The 14178-nt window shown below is 40.1% G+C and overlaps 1 long non-coding RNA gene across 1 annotated transcript in view; it reads right to left on the bottom strand.

The window, feature by feature from the left end:
• The window catches only part of LOC119825326, a 56288-nt gene that overhangs the window by 37015 nt on the left and 5095 nt on the right, over positions 1-14178 (bottom strand). The window contains exons 2-3 of the long non-coding RNA XR_005287205.1: positions 13538-13648; positions 2034-2113 (exon numbers count right to left, since the gene is read on the bottom strand). This is a non-coding gene — a long non-coding RNA (uncharacterized LOC119825326). The remainder of the gene's footprint in view (positions 1-2033; positions 2114-13537; positions 13649-14178) is intronic.

Below are 14178 nucleotides of genomic sequence, written 5' to 3'. Positions count from 1 at the left end.
AGCAAAATTTAGAAACTTTGCAAAGCAAATTTAGATAGAATCTTTGTTTTTTGAAGCAATTCTAATTTAAGCCTGTTGCCACAAAAATCAAAATTTTAACTCACAAATTTAGAGAACAGTTCCTGTTATTACAAACAGATTATATATAAGAATTTCTCATATATACAAGAGCTGAAATGTTTGTCAAAATAAGCAGATTCATATTCAGGTTTTAATTAGCAAGATTATCAGACATGATTTTTATGCCTTTAAAAGTCTGTAAGGCACTAAGAGATCAGCATTATAACATATATGTAATAAAATTTTCTTTACAGAGCATCAGAGAATCTCTGAATGTAGCACGAATAATAAAAACCCCGAGAGAGATACTGGGATTCAACCTGAAGATCAGAAAAGCAAAGCAATTAAGCCACTGGGGAGCTCTTACCTCTATGAAATCTTCAGACAGAAAAGAGAGTGAGTTCCTGTCTCATCCTGCCTTATGATTCACGCTAGTGCTGGGATTAAAGGTGTGTGTCACCACTGCCCAAACTCTAGGGATAACTAGTGTGGCTGCTGGGATTAAGGATGAGTGCCACCACTGCCTGGCCCATATGGTCGACTAGTGTGGCTGCTTTGCACTGATCTTCAGGCAAGCTTTATTTATTAAAACGCAAATAATATACCACTGTATTTCCCCATTTTGTCTAAAATTTAAAAAGGCTATAACTAATATAAGAAAAACTATATACAATAAGTATAATAACTATATATAATATATACAGGTAATAAATACATCAACAATGTCTAGTCCATTTGCACTTGACAAATTCAGAGAAAATATTCCCATATCTATCCTATCTTGGTGAGTCCAAAGTCTTGTACCTAATTTACTTTCTATCACAACTTGCTTTCTGCATCTGGTAAACAAGGAAAGCTATAATTATAAATACCCAGTCTTCAACTCCCTCAAAGACCCCAAAGGGAAGAAATATTATCTGAGTAAGCAGGAAGTGCAGTCAAGCGACTTCTGAAAGTTGTGAGAAATGACAGAAACAGCTGGCTACCTGGACAGTCACACAGAGTTCTTCTGCAACTGAGAGGCACCCATCCTCAGCCTACAGACCTAGCATATTCAACATGCATTTCTGTGAAGCAGGATATTCCTACCTTATTGTGACAATGTTTGGCAGTCACTCTCCTTTGTTTCCTGCTTGTCGAATTAGGACAGCATACTGTCAGCAATTGAGGCAAGGGCATTTTCTTGCCCAGTGGCTTACTTTTACACAAGGAAAGTAAACTCCATATGGAGTTTCTTCAATCCCCATTATCGTCTCTGTGGTAGACTCGTCTGCCAGGATCAGAAATGTTTCATTGTCCAAAAAAGCCTATATTATTAAATTATCTTAAATGCCATATTCTGTAGATCTTTGAAGTGTTTGAAGATGACCTGCCTATCTAAAATATATCTTTTCTGACCTTGAAAACATACCTAATATGACTACAAGTTCAATCATAATAAGTGATTAACTACCAACTATCACTAACTATTAACTACTAACCTGCATTTCATTATTATTATAAACAGTTGGTAATAATAATTTTCAAGAACTAGAAATTTGCATTACATTGTTAAATGAGTAGTATAGGTACAATACCTTGAACAGGAGTAGAAATGTATGTACAGTATGCTCTAAAAGTTAATCTCAAATTTGTATCAATATATAAAATTTATATGCAATATACAAAACGTCAATCCAATGTAAAACACTTAAAGCTAGTAGTTACTCTTTAAAAGTAGATTCAATAAAATATACCTTTTATCTTATTATATCTATATCCTCCCTTGTTTTTTTGCCAGAGTAGATTCAATAATCTACTCTTTTATCCTATCATAACTGTATCCCCCTTTTATCTTTTCTAAACAAGAACTCTGAATCTAATCTCCTTTGTTCAACTTTCCTCTTGACCATAACCAATAACAACAGGTAACCATCCCCCCCCCCAAAAAAGACAAATATCCATAACCCACTGAATGACCAAAAATCACCTACCTCCAACGCTTAGGAATGTAGGCATGGTATGCTTAAATTTACATCCTGCTGTCTGGAGACTACAACATCTTTAGGAGATCCTGAAAAGAAAATTTTTGGTTAATTGTCAAGTCCTGAGAAAGGTAACTTTATCAACTGTTGTCCAGGCTCTGTGTAATGGGAAAGTACAGCACATGTTTCAATCTTGACTAGAAGAGTCTGTTAGGCTGGATCATCTCATCTAGCCATCTTAAAATTGTTCTGAGCACTTTGTAGCACCCAAAACAAATATTTTTTTTAAATTTATTTTTACTTAAAAATTTCCACCTCCTCCCCGCCTCACATTTCCCTTCCCCTCCCTCTCCAGTCCAAAGAGCAGTCAGGGTTCCCTGCCCTGTGGCAAGTCCAAGGTCCTCCCCCTCCATCCAGGTCTAGGAAGGTGAGCATCCAAACAGATGGAGAACTCTCAGCTACTTTTCCAACACCATGTCTGCCTTGTGCTGCCATGCTTCCTGCTATGATGGCAATAGACTAAACCTCTGATCCTGTAAGGAAGCCCCATTTAAATGTTTTGCTTTATAAGAGTTGCTCTGATCATGGTATCTCTTCCCATCAACTAAGAAAGTTGATATCAGGAGTGGGGTATTACTATGATAGGCCTCACCACGTTTCTTGGTGGAATATGGACTTTGGGATTTTGGATTAGGAAAGCAGTTAAATGCTTTAACTGAGATTTAATGGGCCATACTAATAGGAGCAGGAAAAAAAGTGCTGCTGAGAGCAATGTAGATTATGATGGCCCTGGTTCAAGAGGTTTCAGAGGAGCAAAATATTATAAGTAGCATAGAAAACATTCTTGAAATATTTTGGTGAAGAATGTGATTGTTTGCTGATCTTGTCCAAAAAAGTCTGCCTGAGGTTAAATCAAAGAGTTTTGGATTAATGGCATTGGCAGAGATTTCAAGATGGCCTAGTAGTGACTGTTTTACGGTTGTTAGTGGTCACTCTCATGCAGATCTATAATGAAAAAGAGTACTCTGAGTGAAGAAAAATACAAAATGTACTGTTTGAGGAGAAAGCAGTGCCAGGAACTGTAATGGAGCTAAGTCCAGTGTTCAAAAGAGATAAAAAGTTTAAAGAAAAGCCTAATGCTAAATGGGATAAAGGAATGGGACCTCATGGCAAGAGTTCACCCAGTTAACCTTCCAACTTGTGAAAATGAATTAAAGAGGAGTTTAGGGCTAAGTGTGGAGGTACAAGACTTTAATCACAGCACTTGGTAGACAGAGGTAGGCAGATCTCTGAGTTCAAGGCCAGCTGGTTTACAGAGCAAGTTCCAGAACAGCCAAGCTAAGGCAGTGAAAGAAATCACTGGAAACAGAAATCTGATAAAAAAAAATATATTTGAATAATGGGGTCATGTTTCAGCCACAGCAAGCAGATAAACTTAGCAGCTTCAGCCACGTGGTTCTGGCTTTAGAGTCAAGGATAGAAGAAATAGGTTATGGAATCTTCCTCCATAACTAAGGAAAGCTGCTAAAGCCCGGGTGGGTGTCAGAGATGTCCCTGCATGGATGCCTACAGAAGTTTTTGCATGAAACTATAAAGATGAATCCTGGATTGCTTTGGAGAACCAAGATGTTGATGTCCGACATGCCAGAGCCATGGGATACCTGATGACAAAAGTGGCTAACAGGGAGTGGAACCAGCCCAAGAGAAAGAAGTGTGTTGCAGTCAACAAAGATGAAAGGAGTTGGAGGAGATCTGCAGAGTGCTTTGACATCAGACAGGGCGATGCACAGTTTGGAATTTACCCTGCTGGTTTGGGGGATTGTTTCAGTCCAGGATTTCCTCACTTTGCTCTCTTTCCTCTCTTTTGGAATGGTAATGTATATTCTGTGCCACGGATTGTTGGAAATCTGTGATCTTATTTTTTTCTTTTGATTTTACAGGGAATTATGGTTAAGAGATTGCCATATGTCTCAAAAGAGACTTTGAACTTTTAAACACTGCTGAGGCTGTTATAGATAACGGGGACTTTTGAAGTACTGGATGCATTTTTGCATTATGATATGGCTATAAGCCTATGGAGACCAGGGAGTAGAATGTGTGACTTGAATAGGAATGGTCCCCATAGGCTCATATCTTTTGAGTGCTTGGTCACTGGGAAGTGGTGCCACTTGACAGGGATTGGAAGGTTTGACCTTGTTGGAGTGGGTGTGGCCTTGTTGGAGGAAGTATGTCACTAAGGGTGGACTTTGGGGTTTCAAATTCTCAAGATAGACCTAGTGTCTTTCTCTCTCCTGCTTCTGCCAATCTGGATATAGAACTCCTGGGTACCTTTGAAGCACCATACCTCCCTGAGTGTTGGAATGCTTCCTGTCATGGCAATGGACTAAATTTCTGAACCTGTAAGCAAGTCCCAATTAAATACTTTCCTTTATATGAATTGTTGTGGTTATGGTTTCTTCACAGCAATAAAACATTGACTAAAACACTCTTAGAATAAGAAAGTATTTAGCATACTTTTTATTTTATAGATACTCATAGTTAAGAGGCTTTGGATCTTTAAAGAGATCTTGGATTTTTAAGTGTCAAAATGTTTAAAGACTATGGAACTTTTAAAGGTTGAGCTGTGTTTTATATTATAATATTAATATTAACATGAGATTTTAGGGACAAACAAAAAAGGAAAAATTATGGTTCAGTTGTGATATATTTGCAATGTCAAGTTGACAAATAGTGTGGGTATTTTTTTGTCAAGGTGGCACTTGCTAGAGTAATCTGGGAAGAAGGAATGTCATTTAAAGAATTGCCTCCATCAGACTGACCTATAGGCATGTCTGTGGGGCATGTTCTTGATTAATGATTGATGTGGGGCAGATCACTGTGTGCAATACCACTACTGAGTGGGTGGTCTTAGAATGTATGATAAAAGCAAAATGGAGGGCAAGTCAGGAGGCAGCATTCCTCCATGCTCTCTGATTCAGAAAATACAACTTGTACTCTTCTTTTTTTCTCTTTTCTCAGTATGTTTTCCTAACACTGAGTTTTCCCAACATTTTGAGCTTCCTTACTGTTGCGGGGAGAGCCTCTTGTTGGTTCCTGGCTGCTTAGGCCCGAAATATTCACACAGAAACTGTATTAATTAAATCACTGCTTGGTCCATTAGCTCTAACTTCTTATCAGCTAAGTCTTACATATTAATTTAAACCATTTTTATTAATCTGTGTATCACTGCATGGCTGTGGCTTACTGGCTAAAGTTCCAGCATCCTCTCTGGCAGGGCTACAATGGCATCTTTTCTGACTCTGCCCTTCTTTCTCCCAGCATCCAGTTTTGTCTTCCCTGCCTACCTAAGTTCTGCCCTATCAACAGGCCAAGGCAGTTTCTTTATTCATTAACCAATAAAAGCAACACATAGACAGAAGGATCTTCCACATCACCTTACTCTTTCTCTAAAGTCTCCTTCCTGGTTTGTGGCTGTTGGTCTGCCATGTCAGTTTAAATAACATGGCTTTTCCCTTCTTCCTTCTATCCTCCTCCACCAGGCATTTGCTGAGATTTACAGCTTTCCTACCCTGGACTTTTTTGTTTTCAAACTATAATAAAAGTGTCTTTCAGTTTCCATTTGAGTTCATTCCTAAATTCCTTTATTAATGAGACTAAGAACCCCAAGAAGGGACCCTCACTTCCCTTGTTCCTACTTCAAAAGAAGACCTCATCATGTCTGTCTGAAACCTCTGACTACAAGAATAGCAGAATAGTGTTTGTTTTCATACCTCCTCAGTCCTGACTTTGAATCTGTCTGGATTCCAGTGCCTTCAAGAACTTTCTCTTTTCTGCCCCACCATTGTCACCAGGTTTGTCTATTTAACAATAAAAGCACACTATTTTTCAAGAGAACCCCAGAAGATAAATCCAGTCATAAAATGGCAGTCATCTCAAATGGTTCAAAAGAATCCCACACTGCTTAAAAGAGTCCACAACAAACAGAAAAGCAAAGCCTGAAGAGTACCTATCAAAGAGAGATTTCCCAAAGGTCAGGTTTTCTGGAGAATCCAAAGTCCAAATTTGGCTTTCTGCTTCACCAAACAGAGGTTAAAAAAAAAGTAGCAGATGCTGAAGTAGAAAGCTAGAAAAATGACCCGGAGCAAATGACTCCAGCAACTGCTGGAAATGCCCATCTTTTCTCTTCATTCCAGGGTCAGCTCACTGAGATTAGCAGACACTCCCAAAATGTGTCTTTGTCCCTTCCTGGTTGCCATCTTGTTCCTGAACTTTAAAATATCTTCATTTCTGCCATGTCTGTTACATGTTTCTGTCTCTCTCCTTAATAAGATTTGTTACATGCAGAATGATTTTGTTTAAAAGGAATTTAAAATAATATTATATTGCTATCTCATTTATTCTATAACATGACTTTCCAACTGGAATCTGGTATAATACCATAAAATAATAATACAAATAAAATTATTAGTCATTGTGACTGCTAATCTTGGTTATCAACTTGAATACATCTAGTATTAACTAAAACCAAAACAGCTGGGTACACCCGTGAGGGATTTTTCTTGACTGAATAATTTGAAGCAAGAAGACCCACCCTAAATCCATATCTTTTGAGGAGGGAAGATCCATCTTAAATCTCTGCCACTCCTCCTGTGGCAGCCTATATAAAGGACTCTGAAGAAGTAAGGGCTTGCTGTCTCTCTGCTTGCCCTCACTCTCACTGACAAGTTAACTCCTTCACTGGTATTAGAGCCTACTTCTTCTGGATTCCAGCATATACTGAAGACCATCCAGCCTCCTGGACCAAACAACTATTTGATTCTTGTACTTTCTCTTGGGAGACAGTCATTGTCGAAATAGTTGGACCATAACCTGTAAGGCACAATAATAAACCCTATTTACTCTCTCTCCCTCCCTCTCTTTCTTTTCCTCCCCCCCCCTCTCTCTCTCTCACACACACACACAACTATTCATTCTATCATTTCCATTTCTCTAGAGAACCCAAACTAATACAAATATGATTAGAGATTAGAGATCAGTGTTTCCTAGAAGCAACTACTCCCTATGAAGTAATAATCACAGAATTGAGCTTACTAGAAGAAAAATTAAAATGAGAAGATAATAAATTTTTTAAATATCCCAAATACCAAAAAAATTCATAAGATACAAATAACTTTGTGCATAGGGAAAGCATATAGTCAGTCTGGTTAAACAATATGGTATGTGGTTTTTTTAAATGCCAGTTTCCTTTATCCACTGCCTTTACCTCTTTAGCTGTACTGTACTCCTGATTATTTTAAGTTCAGATTTAATACTCCCATCACATGTCAATGTTATGTCAGATATAGAAGGTACAAAAAAATAAAACTCATACTCAAATCATGATGGTTGATAAGTTTAATATCATCAAGAAGTTTTTCCTTAATGTTCTCCTTTTCTGTATATTCAGCATCAACTCTACAGATCCTAGGAACCTAATCCTTTCAAGGTTAAACCTTGGAACATAAAGCTTGATCTCCATATGTACAAAAGGTGAAGCTAGAAAAGCAAAGGAATCCTAAACTGAGTTTCCCTCCTCCAAAGTCCATACCTGTTAAAGATCCTACAATCCAATTAACTGATTAGAACTACCTGGATGAGCCTTTAATCTCAGCACTCAGGAGATAGAGGCAGGCAGATCTCTGTAAGTTCAAGACCAGCCTGGTCTAAATTGTGAGCCCCAGGATAACCAGAGCTGCATAACAGAGAAATCTTGTCTCAAAAAGACAAGAAGAAAAAGAAGGGTGAGAGGGAGAATCAGCAACAGCAGCAGCACCACCACCACCACCACGATGGTGAAGAGTGGAATGCTGTATATATGGACCCAAGTTTTTTTAATAATTATTTAATTTTATTTTATGCATATGAGTGCTTTGCTAGAATATATGTATATGTACCCTGTAAGCCCAGTGGAGACCAGAGAAAACTGTGGGTCCCCTGGAACTGGAGCTACATATGACTGTGAACCATCATGTAGGTTTGGGGAACCAAATCTAGGTCCTTTGTACTCTTAACCTCTGAGTCAGTTCTCCAGCTCCTGAACCCAAATTGTCTTACGTTACCATTAGCCCCTTTAATAACCATTCATTTCTGACCTCTGTAGAGGGCATGAAATCCTCTTCACGGATAAGCACTAGGTAAAGTAGTAATGTTGAACACACAGCACATGCTGGGTTATCTCTTCAAAAGAAGAATTGTATAACCTTTTTTTCCACCCAGAAGGCAAGGAGGAGGATGAAGCTAATAATCTGGTGATATCTGTGCTATCAGTATGGCCAGGATACACCTAGCTCTCTCAAACCTTTATGTTTATATCAGTTGTCTTAGTTGGGGTTTTTAGTGTTGTGAACTATGACCATGGCAACTCTTATAACGGAAAATATTTAACTGAGGAGCTGAATTACAGGGGTTTAGTCCATTGTCATCATGACATGCATGCATGCATGGTGGCATGCAGGCAGAAATGGTGCTGGACTTCTACACCTGGATCTGAAAGCCCCAGAAAGAAAGTGTGACATTGGGCCTGGCTTGAGCATCTGAAACCTCAAAGCCTACCCCCAGTGACACACCTACTCCAACAAGGACATACCACTAAATAGTGCCACTTCCTATGAGCCTATGTGATGTAGGTGAGTCTTCTTTCTATGTGTTGCTTTCATTGGTCAATTAATAAAGAAACTGCTTGGCCTGATAGGTCAGAAGATAGGTGGGTGGAGTAGACAGAACAGAATTCTGGGAGGAAGAAAGCTGAGTGAGGCAGATGCCATAGCTCTCCTCTCCGAGATGGATGCAGGTTAAGATCTTTCCCGGTAAGCCACCACCTCGTGGTGCTACACAGATTACTAAATATGGGTTAAAGCAAGATGTGAGAGTTAGCCAATAAGAGGCTGAAGCTAATGGGCCAGGTAGTGTTTAAATGAATACAATTTGTGTATTGTTATTTCGGGTGTAAAGCTAGCCGTGCGGAAGCTGGGTGGGAACGCAGCCCGCTGCTCCTTCTACACCTATGCAGGACATTTTCATTCAAATCACCAGTCATCCTCCCTAGACCCTTATCTCAAGCATTGTTTCTCAGTCAATCTATAGAATTCAGTTTTATAGATGTTACATGTACTTTACAAAGTTTCAACGTAATCATGTCTTAAGATTTGTTATACACACAGGATTTAAGTTAATTATCACCAGGAAAGTTTTTTTTCCAAATTGTGTTGTGCTTACTTTTGCCTAAAATAAATTGCTTAGTGTCAGACTCTTGACGTTTGAACCAACACTGGCTACAACACTCAGTAGTCATGTTGAACCAGACTCCTTTTTTACCGTACATGGATCAACACTTTACTGGCCATGGTGTTTGCAGAGATCTCCACAGACAGACCTCTGTGTCTCACCTTATATCTATATCACAATCAATATTTAGCAATATTAAGACAATCAAAATATGCTGGGCCATATTAACTTAACAGGCCGCTATCTCCCATCAGTCCCCAATTAAAAATACCACCAGATAAGAGACTTACCCACTTTGCTGCAACTCACTGTCTTAGCCTGTGTTCTATTGCTGTCAAGAGACACCATAACCCAGGCAACTCTTAGAAAAGACAGCATTTAATTGGGCGCTTGCTTACAGTTTAAGAGTGTTAGTTATCCCCATGGTGAGAAGCAGACAAACACAGCCCTGGTGCAGTAGCTGAGAGCTTTACATTTTGATCCACAGGCAGCCAGAGAGAATGTGTGGGCCTAGTGTGGACGTTTGAAACCTCAAAGCCCACCCCTAGTGACACACTTCCTCCAACAAGGCCACACTTTCCAACAAGGCCATACCTCTTATTCTTTCTAATCCTTCTCAGGCAGTTCACAAAGCAGGGACTAAGCATTCAAATACATGAGTCCATGGAGGACATTCTCTTGTCAAACCACCACATCCATTTACACACTTGCTTTTCTTACTTACATATTTGAAAAGTGCCTTGATTTATTACTTTCTTTTCTGCTGCAATTGTAAACACTTCATGAACTGGTTACCATGTTAGAGCGTGGTGTTTGGTGTAACCTAATCCATGTCCCAGACCAGCTCCAGAATAAACTGTTTCTTACTCCTCTGAGGTGAGAGCTCTGTTTTTGCATTGACATAATACGCCTATGTGACATGTGTTTCTAATTTCCTTAATTTTATAGTTGGGACACTGGTAGGAAAAATTATTGAGCCAACTGCTGCTTTGGTAGAACCCAGGACAAGGCACAGCCTTAAAGCCACTGTCCCACACAAGTCAGAGCTGAGCAGCAGCTTAGCCCAGAGTACAGCCTCATCCCCACATTACCCAGGAACCCATTTTTGCAATCAATTACTGGCTTATCCTCCAAGTTGTGTCTATATCTACACACCACTTCACCCAGAGCTACATGGTTGCTAAAACTCAGGAAGTTTGCTGTTACTTAAGCCTCCTTCAACATTCTACCTCACAATTACACAATGACAGTCGCAAAACAGCCACTCTCAGGAGAGAAGCCTGGCCCCAGAGCAATAGCCCTCTCACTTTCTCATTTGCAAACTCACTTAGACTGCAGGATCTTTCCACACTGGGGCAGAAATACATGGTCCTCCCTGGGACTCAAGATGTATCAGCAATGATTCGCTGAATAACTAAGTGGTGGTTCAAAGGGCATTGCCCTAAAGCATATATAGTTTGTATTATAAAAAAATATAATAATAATGCAAAGGACCAAGTCGAGAACAATGTTGATTTGCCTTTCTATTGCTTCCTGCCCATGGTAATCATCTGTTCCGCATTTTACTTCCCCATTCATTTACCAGTAACACAAGAATACATTTAACTAAAATGTTGACCAGCCTTGCCAGACAGTATAATCATACATGGTCACATATAAACACCTGGTAAAAGCCAGACTACCAAGTTTCATTTCCTTATGAAATTTCAACAACTCATTAATCAAAACGTTATGTGACCCAAAACAACCTTAATGCCTCAAAGCAGCTCTCTCTGTTGTTAAAATTCAAACTGATGTACTATTTTTACCTTACAACATGTTCTTACTAATATAGATTTGGCTGAAATAGAGACTGTAAATGAAGAAACAAGCCAAACTGTCACTTTTTAAAAGATAAGAAGACGGGAGTGGTGATAGATGCCATTAATCCCAGCACTTGGGACACAAAGGAACTCTTTGAGCTCCTGGCCAGCCAAGGATACATAGTAAGGCCCTGTCTCAAAAAATAAATATTCCATATTTTACACAATGGAATCTTGTTCAGTGCTATAGAAAACGAAATTCTGAAATTAATAGAACTGAAAAATTTTACACTGAGAGAGGTAACCCAGGCCCAGAAAGACAAACACTGTGTTTTCTCTCATTTGGGCATCTTAGCTTCAAATCACTTTGTGTATTTAAATGAGAACACTTGTAAAAAACCAGGAAACTAAAAAGAGGCTTAAGGAGGGAGTCAGATGCCCTAAGGGAGGACAGACAGTTGAACATGGTGATATAAGAGGGTACCTAGCATGAAAAAGTTTACCAGGGATGGGTGGATGAGGTAAGAAGAGGAGCTAAATTAGCCAAAACAAAAGGTATATGAAAAAGCACCATAGAAACCTATGACTTTGTAAGCCAAGCCCTTCCAGGGGACCCCAGCTCCATTCCCAACATGCATGTCAAGTAGCTCACAACTTCCTGTAACTCCAACTCCAAGGGATTCAATAACCTCTTCTGGTCTCTGTGGGTCCAAGAACATATATGACATACATTCACACAAACATGCACACATATACATAAGTAAAAAGAATATAATATATCTAACCGTTTAAGATGGGAGAGAGATAGCCTGCATGGGCTTAGAAGTCATGGGCTAATGAACAAAAAACCCCGTGCCAGGTGTGAAATACCTCCTTTTGAGTTGTTGGCCATGGAAGCTCAGAAGCCACCAAGCAATATATGCACTTGCCATTCCTCTTGGTTACCCATCAGAATTTGATGTTAAAATGATATTGTTGAAGACACCACACGACTTGGATGTAAAATGTGGAGAAGTCAAGATGGAAGTGAACTAGCAGCCTCCTCCCTGCTGGCTAGATCATAAGGCTGGAATGTGCTGTATAGGCTGCTGGATAAATGACAACAGTCTCCCCAGCTGTGAACCCTCGGAGTATAGTACCAACCCACTTGGCAAGATATGCTCAATGTTGTGGTAGTAGCATGACTATTATAGGAATAAGAATCCATCCTCTGCTTGCATTTGTGGCCTGCTCCACAGAAGGGAATACAGGCTGGGTACTGTAAACCCACTCAAAAACTCAATGCTGGGAATGTTATAAGAGGGGTAACTTACTACTTGTTGTTTAGCTAATCTCACATGGCACCAAACTGTCTTCTAAATGTTGATATATGTAGACAAATGCCACTCTGAGCCTTAGAGAAGCTGCTCTGCAGTAAACAATGCATTTAGTGAAGGCAGACTCACCACTGATCAAGGACTGAAAATAAGTGATGGTTGAGTGATGTGGGATGTCCTTCTGTAGATGTGTTGCTTTTATTGGTTAATGAATAAAGCTGCTTTCGGTCAATGGTTTAACAGAGTAAAGCCAGGCAGGATCTCCAAACAGAGATGTAGGGAGACAGTAGACGGGAGTCAGGAGACACTATGTAGCTGCTGGAGGAGAAAGACACGAGCAGCCAGCCGGAACCTTGCCGGTAAACCATGAGCCTTGTGGTAAAATATAAAATAGTAGAAATGGGTTAATTTAAGATATAAGCTAGCTAAGAATATGCTGGAGTCATTGGCCAAGCAGTTTTGCAATTAATATAGTTTCAGTGTGATTATTTCAGGTCTGGGCAGGTGGGAAACAAATGAGCAGGCTCCACCAATAGTTGAGTACTCAGTCCTAAGCAGGACATTTAGGTTCCCTCTCTAAGGCTCAGGCAGCATCACAGAAGAATATGAGAGCCAATAGATGGGGAAGGGCTGTGCAATGCTGTCATCTAGGAATGACATAAATGCTGCAGTCATGACCCCACTGCAGTTGTGGCAACCTGCACTGGGCCCGCACAAGAGGGTGTGCCAACAGTCAAACACGAATTGGGAAATAGTACATCAGGCCTTGCCCCGCCCTGATGAACCACTGACTACTAATACATTACAAGGGATGGGGTAGTCACTGTATTCAGTTATGCAACCTTTGGTGAGCTCACTTGGCTCCAGTGGATTGTTAGAAACCTGGGGTCATACAGCTGACCCTGGTTGAATACAGTGGGTCACAATACAAACATAGAGAGAAAGGGATGCTGCCGGAACTGGAAAGGGTGAGTGGTGACAATAATCAGAATGTGTGCTATACATGGATGAAACTATTGAAGAACAGAGTTAATTAACAATAAAAGAATTGGGAAGAGAAGATTGGAACATGTGACTGAGTTCCTACAGTGTAGAAAAGTCTGAGGGTGATATTAGTACCAACATGACATACCCCCACCATACTGACTGCAAGTGCACAACCATTGCCAGGCTCCTCCGTAGAATCCAGGTGCTTCAGTAGGTTCCATGCATGTCCCAACCTTTGCTCCAGATTACTGTGGACCTGCAAGGCACAGAGGGGCCTCTCAGGTTTCACCATCACCATAAATTTAGCTAATGCCCATACAGCGGGGACCCTTTGGGGGCACCGGATATGGGACACCATACGCTGAGAAAAGGGAAAGAAACATCGAATATTGTTTGCCCCGATCTAGAATGAAACCTCTCATGGAAACCAGTCATTTCCAACTGATACAGAAAGGAAGACTACATGAGTGCTAGCAAGAGGCAAGATAGTCTACATAAGCATATAGCTCTGGCAGCTGGCAGTCAATACACGCACTGTATTCTGCACCTAAGCTCAATGAACTGCCAGAAAAGAGGAGAAAAAGTTCAGGCATACAGTGGGTCCCCAGTTTGAGACACTGTAAGCCAGAACAATAAGGAAATATGAAAGGGAGAGAAAGGGAGAAGTGTACTCTACACTAATATAAAGTTCCTATGGGCTCTGAGAAAAAAAAAGGAAACACAAATTAGGAAGAGAGGGATAATAAATCACCTCCCATTGGACTGTCCGGGTGTTCCAGGTGGGAT

Source organism: Arvicola amphibius, chromosome 10, assembly GCF_903992535.2.
Source record: "Arvicola amphibius chromosome 10, mArvAmp1.2, whole genome shotgun sequence".
Classification (NCBI taxonomy): Eukaryota; Metazoa; Chordata; class Mammalia; order Rodentia; family Cricetidae; genus Arvicola; species Arvicola amphibius.
Note: the sequence above shows the minus strand (reverse complement) of the source record. Positions and strands in the feature narration are given on the sequence as shown.